The sequence below is a fragment of the Larimichthys crocea genome, chromosome XX (assembly GCF_000972845.2).
Source record: "Larimichthys crocea isolate SSNF chromosome XX, L_crocea_2.0, whole genome shotgun sequence".
Lineage (NCBI taxonomy): Eukaryota > Metazoa > Chordata > Actinopteri > Sciaenidae > Larimichthys > Larimichthys crocea.
This window is the reverse complement of record NC_040030.1, coordinates 5135125-5141124: the sequence shown is the minus strand read 5'-3', so window position 1 is coordinate 5141124 and position 6000 is coordinate 5135125. Positions and strand designations below refer to the sequence as shown.

At 42.4% G+C, this 6000-nt stretch overlaps 1 protein-coding gene across 2 annotated transcripts in view; it reads right to left on the bottom strand.

The window, feature by feature from the left end:
* plxnb2a.1 (plexin b2a, tandem duplicate 1) overlaps positions 1-6000 on the bottom strand; it is a 178564-nt gene that overhangs the window by 40780 nt on the left and 131784 nt on the right. The window lies entirely within an intron of this gene.

Genomic DNA, 6000 nt, shown 5'->3' with positions numbered 1-6000 from the left:
TCGAAAAGTCCTGTGACTTTGACAAAGAGCTCACTTCAAACTGAGAAAACTTCCACTGCACATGACTTGAGGCTGGTCCCCATGTTCAAATGTCCAACTTCACAGCCAGCAATAAACAAACTAGTTTCAACCTCTGTGCCTGTATGAAGATAAACCCTTACTGGGGATACCTTTGCCCTCCAGACTTGTTTCCTCCGATCTGGTTTATGTGCTTCTAAACATGTAATATGCTACTTGTTAAATTTTTTTATGATCTGAAGTTTGCACGGGTGTTTTATTTTGAAATTCGACCGGATTCTCTATGCTGTGGTGTTTTTCCTCACCAGGAACACGGTGAAGTTGTCTCTGTCCTGGTGAAGTACGACATCACTCCCACCACGGAGACGCTCTCCTCGGCCTCGCCACGTACGACTTCTCTCCTTTGGTGTCGCTGAGTACAGCAGCTGATCACGTTGCTCAGGTTCCTCAGAGAGCAAATGCCTCTGAAGACGCTGCCGCACACCACCAGGACTCCTTGGCACCCTGGACCAGCACAGCTTGTTGTGGTTGTCAGTGTCCACAGCCTCCTCGCAGGCGTCCGTGACGGGCGCGTGCAGTGACGGTTGTCCCGTTGTGGGCCCGTCTCCATGCGGGACTCGACCTCAAGGTCAGGCTTCAGCTGGTAGAGGAAGTTGACGGCGCCGACGTACAGCCGGCCCGTACGGGGTCGGACACCCATTGTTGATCAGCGTGTCAGAGGGAACTCCATGTTTTTACCCAGAGAGGGGCTGAGGTCACGTTACCAGGGCGATCAGGGCAAACTGCCACGCCCACCACCGCTCCATCATGTCTGGGAACAGAGAAAAGACAGAAAAGTTTAAAATATTAGTTGATTTTTTTGGACATTTCAAACAGTGAAGAGCTTAATGAATTATTTTTATTATTGATTAATCTATTATTTTTTCAAATAATTAAAGGTCGAATGGTCGTCACAACTTCCCGAGCAAATTTGTTATGTTGAACCTCCAAGACCGAAAGATTTCACAGGTTTTGGGAGTCTTGTTGTTTTTACTGTCAATTTTTTATAGTGTATGTTTCAGTTCTCATGTACTGTGCAAACCAGTTTACCTCTGGGATAAAAGTTATCGACCAGTCAACCAACCAATCAATTAACAAACAACCAGCCACCAATCAATTAACAAATCAACAACCAACCAACCACCAACAATCAACCACCAATCAATAACAATCAACCAAACCAACCAACCAACAATCAATCAACCAACCAACCAACCAACCACACCAACCAACAACAAATCAACCAACCAATTTCTGATTTCTTTGGTATCTTTGTAATACAGATTTAAGTAACACATTGTTAAGGTTGTCGACGTGAAGACACTATATGATCAACGTGACAATATATATACGTTCGTAGAGCTCATCATAGTACCGTGCACTGTAGCCTGTTGTAACTAATTTAAGGTGGCACCGGCAAATATTTAATAGTTTGTTTGATATGACTTTAAAATATGAACTGAATGATTAATTGACTAATATTTGAAAAGTTGTGAAATGATAGATTAGTTCATCATCAGCAAATTTATTAGCCAATATAATCGTTAAAAGTCATTAATCAAGCGAAATTGGAGTTTTGGAGTGTTGTTTGGACATTTGAATACGTCACGTTGGACTCTGGGTCGCTCGACATATTCATCCGTGATGATGTCAAAGCTTTAAACTGCCTCTGACAAACAGTCCCGACAATAAACCCGCTGAACTTGACTCTCGAGACAGTTAGCGCTTCGTCCTCCAAACAACACTCTGACTTGTACTGTGGGGCTCAGCACAAACTCAAGGAGAGAATGAATGAGCACTGAGAGCAGAGAGAGAAAAAAGAGAGGCAATAATGAGGAGCTTCTCATTAAACCCCGAACATCCTTTACCGGAGGAGGAGGTGGTGGAGGTAACAGCCTAAAAGTGAGGTTGCTGAGCCAGATTAGATTAGCAAAGACAAAAGAAGAAAGTGTGTATGTGTGTGTGTGTGAAAGAGAGACTGAGTGTTGCAATTAGTTGTCTGACATACTGAGTTTCTCCTTCCATTAGTCTGGATGGGTGTGTTTATTATAGCTCCGGCCTGTGGCTGTAAAACAAGGCTCCAGTGTGCAGTAACATCACGCTCGCTGCAATAACTGCACAAACATTCCTCCACTCTAATCTTTACAGTTTTCCTCGGGTCATTCTTGGACGGTTCGCTCTAAATTTAACCAAACATTTCTTCCCCCTATCGTTCATCGTGCGTTAATTTATGCTCCGTATCATTTTTCTGGACAGTTGCGTTTTTACAGCAGCTGCAGATTGTTCTGATCGTGGTCAATTGACCTTCCCCCCCCTACACCCCTTTTTGCTTTTACTCGCCGCAAATTGAATTGACTTCAGTTTGCTTCTTGCAAAAGGGATTTATTAGTGTGCAAAGACTATCTCTCTACCACCTGCTTGCCTAAATTACCTATCCGCTGATATCAAGAGTCAGGGGTCTTAATGGCTACATGGCAGAGTTTTACAATGGAGAAATAATTATCAACACACATACAGATTTTTAAGCACAGACACAAGAAGCGTTTCCCAAAGGTTGATTTATTCAGTCAATTGACCTTTCCTAAGTCAAACTTTGTCTTTACTTACTTAGATATGCTACGTGCTAGGCTCTCTATGGAATAGTCACATCTTAAGGAGTTATCGTAAGCAAAACTCTACCTAACCAGCACAACGGATGTTATAGCTGATTGTCAGTTCATTAATATTTATTGAACACTGATATGGTGCATGATGTTGGTAATTTGAGAGATTTACCGTGTATGCATGCCACCAGACGCTCTACGACAAGCAAAGAGTTAAAGGTGAATTATACATCCGTTCCTTCCTCGCAGTGTCTAATTCAGCAATAAGCATTTAAAATCTGCTGCTTGTTGGTCAAAAAGAAAAAAAGAAACAAACATCCTTCTCTTGCTTTGAGCTCCATGTTGACCCAGTAACTGTGTCCCTGTGATTGGGTCCTCTCATTAAATTTTATCTTTCTCATCCTCCTACACCACATGTAAAGAATCAGGCATAAAGACAGCAGGTATGTTCACCTTCTCTGTCTCTTCTCCCTCACAGGGCCTGTTATGGATGTGTGCATCTGCCACATCAAGGAAAATCATCTTTAGATTCCACATGGGATCTATCTGCGCTCCGTCAGGCATCTTTCTTTTTCCTCTCAGCCTTATTCTTTCTTTATCCTCCGGTTGTCGCTTTGAGCCTGACTGGTGTCAGCCCAGGAAAAGCTGTGTGTCAGGGTGTTCTGTTCTGCATGAACCTTTAGGGTAGTTTGAGTTTAATGTTAGAACATCAATAATGTAAGCAAACTAAGTCTCTATGCACCCTTTAATATAAATATATTACCTATAATAGAAGGTTTTTGTAATGGTTAATGACGCTCTACCGACTGTTGACGATTTGCGACATTCTTTGTGAAATGGCGTGGTACGAGGATTACGGAGAAGTCTTCAAAACGTGTTGAACATGCTAAGTGTTTGGACGTAAGGTATCAGTAAGCCTGGTGAAAATTTGGTTATGGCACAACTATGACGCGACAGTATCTCGCTGCACTTAAACCTGGATTCATATAATTTTTTTGGCACTTTGGGCAGCAGAAACTCACGCCGAGCTGTTCGGTCAACGTATTTTGATGAATTTGAAGTACTGCATAAGAAAAGTTTGAGTACACCTTTTAGGATAAAATGAAAGTAAAGAAGTCAATGTAACACACTAGCATTATTTAGGTTTTGTTTGCGTCAACTGATGAATGTCAGTCAAACATTTTCTCTTTTTGCTCATTTTTGGTCTCCACCAGGCAATCTTGGCTTTTTAGCGGCTAAATGCTCCAATATGTTCACCATTTAGTCTTTACTGTGTCTGGCTGCGTTTGGTGTGTGCACATAGTGCATAATGGTTTTTAGAGCCTTTTCATTGAAAGCTATGTTGAGAAGAGTGGTAAAAAGGTAAAGTAAAACCAAAACAATAGCTAAAGGAGGCTACAATGCTCCATAGAGCTGCTACATGTCGTCATCTGAAGCAAAAATACAAACCATCCTCTGATTTCAGCTCCTAATGTGAAGCTTTGCCGCTTGTTCCTTAACATAATAAGCTAAATATCTTTGTGTACACCTGTACAGAAGCACCGAGCTCATTTATTCAGGTATTTTTCCATCTTATCCCGCCTGTACATGTCATTAAAGTCTGGCATGTCTTGGTTTCGGTTCAGAGAATTTCTGGAATTCACTAGAAAGTCTGCGTTCGTGAGATTAGCCTGGCACCGACCAGCGAGACGTTTGCGGTACAAAAACTTAACCAAGACGGGGATAAAATGCAAATGTGATGGAAAAAGAGTCCAGTCTAAACACACACAGGGGGGACACACACACATTACACAGGAGGGAGAAGAGCAATCTGTGGCTCATTAAAATCCTGAGTGCATACTTTGTAAAAGTCTCGAGCACTGACCCCTCTGCTAAAAAGTTTGGAGTGAAACTAAATCAGGAATGGCTGCTGGAGCTCCAGCCAGGGAATAAAGCCTGACTGATTTTCTTTCTCTCTGTACCTCTCTAAGCTTTCTCTTTCTAACTTCTCTTTGTAATTCACATTGTCTCTCCCTCTCCCTCTCTCTCTCTGCCTACATGTCTATCGGCCTTCTTTCTCTGTCTGTCTTTACATCCTCACCTGCGGACCCGAGTTCAAACACTGACACACGAGCTCCCCCGAGGGACAAACCAGAATTGAAACTGCATCTTGGTTCTGTCTGTCTGCTTGTCTCTCTGACTGACTGGTCTGACATAAGATTATATAATACTATAAGATTACCCAGAGAATATTTAAATGTTCTCAGATACTCTGTTCCCATGACAAATATTAAATGTCCTCTGTGGGCGGCAAACTCTGTGGTTGTAGGGAAACCATGCTTGTTGTCCACCTGAGGCTGGCTCCAGAAGTGAGTAGTCTCCATAAGTCCCCATGTCCAAAGTCCAACTTCACCAGCAGAAATAAACATGTTTACAGCCTGGTACAAAAAACGTTTTGGTCTCTGTAGCTAATTTCCCCGTTCATGACAACTGTACTGAGGGTGAATTATATACAACTCACCTGTTCACATTATTAAGGCTTAAAGTTATGCAGGATTAAGAGCGTGGACGCTTTGACTGACAGGTGGTGTTGTTACAGATGGTTTGTTGAGCAACCAGGCGTCATCCAGCTCACCTCAGTGCCACTTTGTTCTATTTTTTGGATTAGCAGTGAGGACTGCCAAGTGATGGTCACCTGGAGACTACATCCATGTTTTATACAGTCTATGATCTAAACTGCAGGTCCTTTTCGCGGTCCTTCAAAGAACCTCACTGGTTCCTCCAACTTCTGCCTGTAGGAAGTAAACCCTTACTGGGAAGCCCCACCAGGCACCTCTACATCTCTACAGACTTCAAACTCCACAGGACAGTTTCAGAAGCTTTTTGCCTCTCCAGACTTTGTTTACTTGCTCAGATTTGTATATTTCTGTTTATGTGCTTTTAAATTGTGAAATGGTCAGTCCACCAACGATCTACATCTCTGACCATTTTTTGTACTGGCAAAGTAGCCGCCAAGGAAGGGCCGCCAACATTGCGACCAGAGCCACCACACTGAGCTTCACAACAACTCTCAAAAAGCGTGTAGAGGACAACATCCATGGTTTTTTTTTAACAGTTTAGTTTAAACTTCAGGTCTTTTTTGCAAAAAACTTGCTGAAGGTCCCTAAGGACCTTGGCTGGTTCGTTCTACCTCTGCCTGTAGAAAACAAACCCTTACATGTCGTAGTATGACGGGTAAATCTAATCAAGCCATGTGTTTTTACTTGTTCGAAATTTCATCCTAACTTTGGAAATTTGAAATTCGAGAAGCGAAGAAGCAGTTCAGACTTGTTGTTTTCATGGAAATAAGATGACTCCACCA